The 8,735-nt window shown below is 43.7% G+C and overlaps 1 protein-coding gene across 4 annotated transcripts in view; it reads right to left on the bottom strand.

The window, feature by feature from the left end:
- The window catches only part of LOC126329244 (sushi, von Willebrand factor type A, EGF and pentraxin domain-containing protein 1), a 505,108-nt gene extending 499,201 nt beyond the window's left edge, over positions 1-5,907 (bottom strand). For 3 of the 4 annotated variants that reach the window (XM_049996139.1, XM_049996137.1, XM_049996138.1), the window contains exon 1: positions 5,717-5,857. The gene's annotated coding sequence lies outside the window, so the exon portion shown is untranslated. Of the gene's footprint in view, positions 1-5,716 lie in introns of all 4 variants that reach the window. The other variant, XM_049996136.1, reaches the window with a different exon arrangement.
- Between the last annotated feature and the right edge of the window lie 2,828 nt (positions 5,908-8,735).

Raw genomic sequence — 8,735 nt, forward strand, 5'->3', positions numbered from 1 at the left:
CGTATGTTTTCAGAATGGTTAGTACCTCCAAGTACATGTGGATTACTGCTTATTTTCCCATAGGTAGCAGGTCAGGTGTTCAAGTGTGGATGCATGGACGCAAAACGGTTAGTCTTTACGGACAGGCATAGTCCACTTCGTAGTGCAGTTATGACCGCGCAGAAAACATCAGGTAGTAAGTTATGCGATGCGTTTGCGGGAAGACTATTCGACGCAGAGAAAAGACGATCAACACACTGATGTATGTACATATTGAAGCACCAAATATCAAAACATCTGCTCTTATATCTGTCACACCCTGTATAACGAACAGTGTTGACCGTATCACATATCCCAGTATCAGGCTCGATGTCAGTTTTTGATAAGTATTGAACCAGGAAAATTTCAGGCAAACTTAAGGGAATTTCTTCCGATTGTAAGCTTTCAGTGAGGAAACTACCTATATTCTGTGGCCTCTTTTTTCTACCCCAATGGCATTTATGTTGAGTTCTGCACAGAGAAAAGAAAATGCATCCGCATGGCAACTCCAGCCCGTTAGCCGCAAAATTTTATCCTCATCTGCATATTTTAAAATTCCTAAACGTCTTCAACCGACTCAATGCACCGAAGCTTTTACTGTCTGCTCCGAATATTTAACTGCTGAAACCTGACTTCGTAGTTTACATTACATAAAATTTAGAGGGTGATGAGGACCAGTTTTTAACGTAACATAGCTGTCGCACTTTTGATAGGATATGTAAGTTACTACGTCCTGTCGTCCTTACTCTAACGGATTTTGTGAAATTTTGTTAGAAGTTTCTGTAATTTTTGGACGTCAAATACAGTCATGTTACAAGTTTTCCTTACATCTAGGATATTGTTAAATCTTAGTCACAGCTGGCTTCTACATGGGCGGTAGCAAAAGTTACTTGAATTTGACAACGTGACGTGCCCCAAGAAATAAAAATAAATGGCAATGGGCGAAGTTTACTGTATCTTAAACGTTTGGTAGTTACCCAGTCAATAGTTTTATGGAGGTATATTTCTGTTACACCCTAAAGATATGGAAATTTCATTAGTATTTTCAAACTAGATCTTATTCAATTATTAATATGGCTATGGATGTAGGAAACCGAAAAAAAACATCACATTGTTAAGTAGAATCAGCTCTTTAACACCGGAGGTCCCTTGTCTCCCTGGTTTGGCACGGTACTGTGCAGCCATGGCAACTGGACACAGACATCTTTTCGATCTTGGTATATCACCATTTTTACCTCTCTCACAGCATAGAAATTGGCATTTCTTCTGTGTTTGGATACACGGATGAAGTATTGGTGAATACACCTACGGCATAGCATGACGTGTTTTTCACGCACTACTACAATCGCTATAATGTGTAGAACTGAATGGAGTCCCAGCAAGACTTGACGGGTCAAATGCAAATCTACTGTTGAGATTAAGACGTGCAATAGGCGAAAGGGTTATTCTTGTGGGAACTAGGGATACGTGTCTGGTAGGTATACCGCAACTGTTTATATACAGCGCTAGGTGTTGGAAATGTTCCTTTCTGTGACTCGCTAATGGCCATACAAGGAAGCAAAAAAATGGTTCAAATAGCTCTGAGCACTATGAGACTTAACTTCTGAGGTCATCAGTCCCCTAGAACTTAGAACTACTTAAACCAAACCAACCTAACGACATCACACACATCCATGCCCGAGGCAGGATTCGAACCTGCGACCGTAGCGGTAGCGCGGTTTCAGACTGTAGCGCCTAGAACCGCTCGTCCACTCCGGCCGGCCTACAAGGAAGCAAAAGAGAAAAGATCGGGCACTCTGTTTCGGACATGTTCTGTAAAGGTTCTCACCCCCCACCCTCCCCCATCAACGCCGAAACCGCAGCCATAACAAGAAACCAGATTAATTTTTCGTGAACAACCTAACAACAATTGATAGTACACTAGAGCCAATGTGTTTCCTATTGCATTTCGCAATGCTAACTCTGCGGTTCAGTAGAATCACAGACAATTATTTCTAGAAATACCTGAGAATTCTAAAATAAATAAAAAGTCTGTAACATTTTCCACGAGGAGTCAAATGCTCGTCTCCCCCTCCCACCCGCTTGCGGATGCCTACGGGTCTGTATCACCGTCGAAGAGAGGCAGCTGGCCAGCGGGCGACGCAAGAAGGTTAGTGTGTTTCCGGCTGGAACGTCGTCGCCCTCAACTGCTGGTTTTTCGCGGAACGGCAGGCGCGTATGTAGGCCGTTGCACCGGCTGAGGCAGCCCAGGCTGCTCAGGGGTGTAGCGCGGGGAAGCCTACCTCACAGTGGTTGGGCCTCACGTCGCAAGTGGAATGCACACGTCAACAGCTGTATCTATTCCATTTGTATAGCAAAGGTGTGGCTAGGTAACAAATGGTTCAAATGGCTCTGAGCACTATGGGACTTAACATCTGTGGTCATCAGTCCCCTAGAACTTAGAACTACTTAAACCTAACTAACCTAAGGACATCACACACATCCATGCCCGAGGCAGGATTCGAACCTGCGACCGTAGCAGTCGCGCGGTTCCGGACTGAGCGCCTAGAGGCTAGGTAACGTTTAAGTACCTAGAATATTTTACAACTGTCTAGTAACAAATTAAAATGAGATTAAAATATGGATTTATACACGTTTAAATCCACTGGATTAAAACATTGTCAGTGGTTGGATTTTCGTGTTTGGTACTTACATTAAAAGACTCGTCTGCATGCGCATTTGACAGGTAATCGTGTCTGTAACACTGGTGTTTTCGGCCCATTTTCATTCCAAATTGCAGCCTTACACATTTTTGGTATACAGTACGACTAAACATGATATTAAGTTTGTTTATGCTTTCTGACAAAATGGGTGTCCCAACATATAAATTCCTTAGACACCTTACGGTGTGTAGCGGAGGTTACTTAATCTACCAGTCTCACTACCTCCTTTCCTGTTCCAGTCACGGATGGTCCACGGGAAGAACGATTGTTGGGAACCCTTCGTGTAAACTCGAATCCCTCTCTAATTTTACCTTTACGATGTCTTCGCGATATACAGTTAGCAGGAAGCAACACATTGGTTGACTGTTGTACCAACGTACGCTCTCGAAATTTTATAAGTGAACCACACCGTGCTACAGAACTTTTGTCTTGTAACGTCTGCCACTGGAGTTGGATGAGCATTTCCATGACGCCGTCACGCATACTGGACGATACTGTGACGAAATACTCAACTCTTCTCTGTATCGTTCGTATTTCCTGTATCAATCATACCTTGTAACGGCCCCATACTGATGAATATTACTCGAGTACCGTACTTAGAAGTAAGTAATTCTGTCAGTAAGAATTTAAATAAAACTGTTCATTTAATGTGAGACATCCTGGTCCAATTCACATGGTAACAATGGATCAATTAAAGAAGACAGGCTCAAAGAATTATCATTGTCAGACACTTTTCTTATCATTTATGACGCAGGTAATGGTTTCAGTTTGCTGAGTCAAAAGTGGACGCAGCAAGGTAGAGATAGAGGACAACGGATATAGCTTCCACACGTAGATTTCTTGTATGGAGCAAGGGATGGACGTAACCATTAAATAACCAGACAGTAGAACATATATCAATACTGGAGAGGTCCTCAGCTCGTGGTCGTGCGGTAGCGTTCTCGCTTCCCACGCCCGGGTTCCCGGATTCGATTCTCGGCGGGGTCAGGGATTTTCTCTGCCTCGTGATGACTGGGTGTTGTGGTCCTTAAGTTAATTAGGTTTAAGTAGTTCTACGTTCCAGGGGACTGATGACCATAGATGTTAAGTCCCATAGTGCTCCGAGCCATTTGAACCAATACTGGAGAGGAAGACTGTTCTGAGAGTCAACGTAATATATCTAAACGATCTTGGTAGAATTGCCCAGATCATACAATGGTTCATCCAACCACCATCAGCATTATTAGATTAAGTCACGCATTAGTGTTCAGTTAAAGTCTTAGAACCGTACAACTGTTTCCGTTAAATGATCGAGAACCAGGCGTAAATCACAGTTATCGGATGTACATAGTTCACCACCCATCACGCGGAACTAACGACGATAGTAACGGGACTGAGCGACTGTTAACCTAACCTTGTGACCAAATTGCTGCACATATCCTAACCAGAAGTCCATCGGTAGCTAATTAAGCGAAATACGCAAATGTTTATTCGAGACATTTAAGCTATACTGCTACAAAAATTGTGTTTTGAACGACTGTAAAGAGAAATTTTGAATTTTAGTATAATGTAATTTCATCTTCAGGTACAGCACTCAGTTTGGTACTGGCTGTTTTAAATTCTGAACGAGGAAGAAGAAATAGAACTTTGTTTGAATGCAGAATGAATACATATGTATATATGGGCACAAAATTTTTCAGTGTGTTACTCTATACGACATAGGCATGGCTGTTTTCATTTGTGAGTAAATTGTGAAACCACAGAAGTCCGATAACAGAACAAGAACTGTCATAGAAAATGCCATGCTCCGAAATAGTGCACAACTGAGGAACTCCAGAAACATGTTCGTAACAACACAGGGAGGGTCCACGTGGTATACATAAATGCAAATGATAGTTCGCTACCCAAAGGAGTATATTACAATACCTCACATTATATAAAGACTATAGACTATCTGTAAAGCTGTACAGTTTGATAAAGTTAAGGACAGATCCTTGACAGGCACGCCAGAAAGAACGTGCTAGTCTCACACTGAACAAGAAACTGAATGAAAGTTGGAAATTTTTCTCGTCCACTCTGGACGTAGTTGAATATTGAGACTGCAGTACAAATTGAGTATGATGTGAGTTTTTTTTCTTGAAATACATATTCTGTCGTGAAAAAGCTTTCGCAAAGCCACTTGCGATCTCGTTGACAGACGTTGTCTTGGCCGAAGCTGAGGCTACATTGTGGCAAAATTGCGAATTGTTTGACGTCCTTTACTTTTAAGGAACCATGGCGATATTCCCATACGAAAGTTACAGGGAAACCGTGGAAAAGGTAGGTCCAAAAACCGAAAGAGGATTTGAGGCCGTGTCTTCCCCAATAGTAGTCCGGTGCCCAATAATGCGTCCTGGGATAGTTCACCTGGAAGGAGCGATAGAGTGAAAAACGTATAATGCCAGATAAATACGCAAACGCGTAAAACAGTCTATTGAAGAGGCTGGATGCGATGAATATGTGAGGAGAAAAGGATTAGTACAAGAGATTAAGAGATGAAGGCTGTCATCAAACAGGAAAACAGACTAATTGCTGTTCTATTATTAAAAGGAATATTTATGTAGAAAATGTTTTGGAAAATCATGGGTGTGCCTTGCTGACTCAGCTGATTAAATGCCATGCGAGTAATCCCTACCTTCTCCGTTCAAGCTTATCAGAGATCTCTGCCAGGTCCAATCCGGATTCCACATTATATTGTATACCTTCCGATAAGAGGTTCTTAAGCTGACTCAGATGTCGGGGTTAGTACCAGAAATACCACTGTGATCAAAGCAGTTGATGAACGGTTCGAAGGATTATTCCGTATTGAATTTTGACGTAACGTAAAAGGCCTCTCGGTGAAAATTAGACTACACACCTTATGTAAAAGTCTCATACAGATTAACAAGACATACTTGACGTTAAATGCATGTCACTTCTAACTTAGTACCATAAATTCATCGAACACGACTGAGAAGTAACATGTCTTTGTAACTCACCTTTCTGTCACAAATAGATCCTGTAGGCTACAGACATCAATGTCAATCGTTCGTCGGCCGCACTAACACACAGCGCTACACCGCAGGTCACAAAGAAAACGCACAACTACCACCCACCGTGACGTGTCGCTCGCAACTGGCTTGGAGACTTCGACGCACCGCGAGACGGCGAACCGAGCCTCCGCCGTGGTGTCGGTCCCTTCCCCCACCACCGGGTGCGGCAGCCGGCGGCTGTTTTCTCTGCCAATCAGACGGCCGCTGCCGCCTCTACCTGGCCGCCGTGCGGCCACTTGCGATGCTGCGTCGCAAGGAGTAGCGCGGGAAAGAGGTGCCTCACCAACTGCGTTCCTTAGTCAAGGATGTTTGTGCGTAACCTTTCGCGTCGCGGGAGGCGTAATCGGGATGGAATGCGGCCTCCCGTTTTCTGTCCCGGCGACGCGGCGTGTGGGTGGGTGGATGCCGAAGATATTGTCGGTCCCCCTCCCGTTACTACCTGGAAGCTCAGCTGCTTCACAAAACTCTGTCTAACCATTTCTCTGCTTCTCCTGACCTGCGTATGGGGGCCGATCACTTTCAATCTAGTTTCCCAAGTATGTCATTCTACTGCTCGTTAATAAAAGGCTAGTGTAGAAGTACTCTAAGGAAGAACACCTTTTCAAATACGTGGATGCTTCATTATTTTGGCAAATAGGCCCATGAAACTGAAATATTCAACATGAAAATCATCCAAGGACATTTGCCGTTCTTACTCTATGCGTAGGACTCAGAGCCATGCCGTGTGACGTAACATAGTACCTTGCGACTTCCTCTAATAAAACAAAGTATTTCTTTGCTTGTATAAAAAGAGCTACAGCAATAAAGATGAAATATGGGATGGCCGCGACCAAACACAGGCCTCTTCACACATACAAGAGACAACTGTGGACTTCCGCGCTTTCCGGCATGTCTCTACCGGCTACATTATCTTGTATTTAAATCGTAACGCAACAGGTAGTTCATGACAATTGGTACGAGTGAATGGCAAGAATGCGTGAGTTTCTAAAACAATGACTAAATAGTAAAGCTCTCATCAACTCAGAAGCTACCATAAGGTGGCTTGCAGAGAATAGATGTGGATGAAGATGTAGAAAATTAAAACTACGTATGAAGCATTATTATATTAGAGAAGGTAAACTGTATCGTTCTCCATACGTTATGAATAGTACATTATGCAGAGACATGATGTTTCCTTATCCAGTTGAATGATCACCAATCACAGCTTTTGGCCTACCAATTTCGATACAATATATAGTTTAATCACACAGACCGACCTAAGTCCAACTCTCTAGTAGCCTGGACGCTGTCCAACAACCTATCTGACAACGGCAACAGGGTAACATATATTTTAAAATTTTGTGTCTTATCAGCCCTCCTATCTGAAGTCTTGGACAGAGTCGATGATTCAGCCACTGTTTATAAGTTTTTCAAACTATTGTTGTATTGTAATACACATAATGAAACCCCTGTGTGAGCCCAATACATACAAAACCCATATGTTTGTTTCGACATAATCAGAAGTTCTGAGGAAATGTCTGCTAATATGTTGCAGCAATGTCGCTTATGAGAACAGACGTCGCCCAAACCACGAGATGTGTATGTTGATATCCACTAACGGCACTAGTACCCATGCTGTTGAGCACCTAGCCGGCCGGTGTGGCAGAGCGTTTCTAGGCACTTCGGTCTGGAACCGCGCGACCGCTACGGTCGCAGGTTCGAATCCTGTCTCGGGCATGGGTGTGTGTGATGTCCTTAGGTTAGTTAGGTTTAAGTAGTTCAGAGTTCTAGGGGACTGATGACCTCAGCTGTTAAGTCCCATAGTGCTCAGAGCCATTTGAACCATTTTTGTTGAGCACCTAAATTCATCAGCATCATTATGGCGTGTCCCGTAGTTGAGCTGCGATTGTGCAGGGTTATAGAGATATCTTAAATGCTTGTGTGCTTCCTCGTGCCGTTGCGATACACTCTAATACACAGGGTGTATCAAAAAGAATCTGACCCGCCAGATTAGCTGTGGGCGCTAATGCGCCTACCGGGCTGGTCCCCATGTCCCGCCTCAGTTACGCGACTCTCAGACATTTGACAACGATCGCACTATTTCATGGCTTACACTAGACTCAGACAGCTGAGGTACAGTAATTCCATCCTGGGGGGTATGGGGTGACGACAGGGAGGGCATCCAGCCACCCTCTGACATTAACATCGCCAAATCCACAGTAACAGGGCCGACCCCGCATTGAAGTGAGACAAAGGCCAAAGAAAATGATGATGTATAAAAAAGAACCATCCGCTTTGACACATCTATATTTCTGAAACCAATAAACATACATAATGATCTTTGTTTTTTGATGATGCGAAACTCAAAAACTTTTTTTCATGCCTTTTCACAGGTGTTCAATATGCCTCCTTGAGATGCACAGCATATGTCAATGTTATATTCAGATTGTTCCCACACTGCAGCGAGCATGTCTTGTGTTACAGTTTCCACAGCTGCTATTATGCGAAGTCACAGTTCATTCGTTGCTGATGGCAGCGGAGGCACATAAACAGAGTCTTTTATAAACCCCCACAAGAAATAATCACATACAGTCAGGTCTGGTGACCATGGGCGCCAGTAATGTAAGGCTGAATCATTTGGTGCAGTGCCACCGATCCATCGTTCAGTAATCCTATGATTTAAAAATTCCCGCTTGCAGTAGTTGAATTTTGTGTCATGTCACGTGTCAGCATCGAGGCAACACACGTGAAATGGAGATCGGGGGCATGTTGAGCTGTCAAGCTGCATGTCGAACGGGTTTCTGCGGACTTCTTGTGTAACTATGGTGGGTGCGATCGATGCCTTTGTCAGGCACTCGGAGACGGCCCCGCACTGCGCAAAAAGCAGAACACAAAACGCTTTCTGTTCTCCCGACACCATATTTACTAGAACTGAAGTGGGCGCAAACTGCTGCTACCTGGTAGGAACCACATAAAACTCGAGAAA

This window comes from Schistocerca gregaria, chromosome 2, assembly GCF_023897955.1.
Source record: "Schistocerca gregaria isolate iqSchGreg1 chromosome 2, iqSchGreg1.2, whole genome shotgun sequence".
Lineage (NCBI taxonomy): Eukaryota > Metazoa > Arthropoda > Insecta > Orthoptera > Acrididae > Schistocerca > Schistocerca gregaria.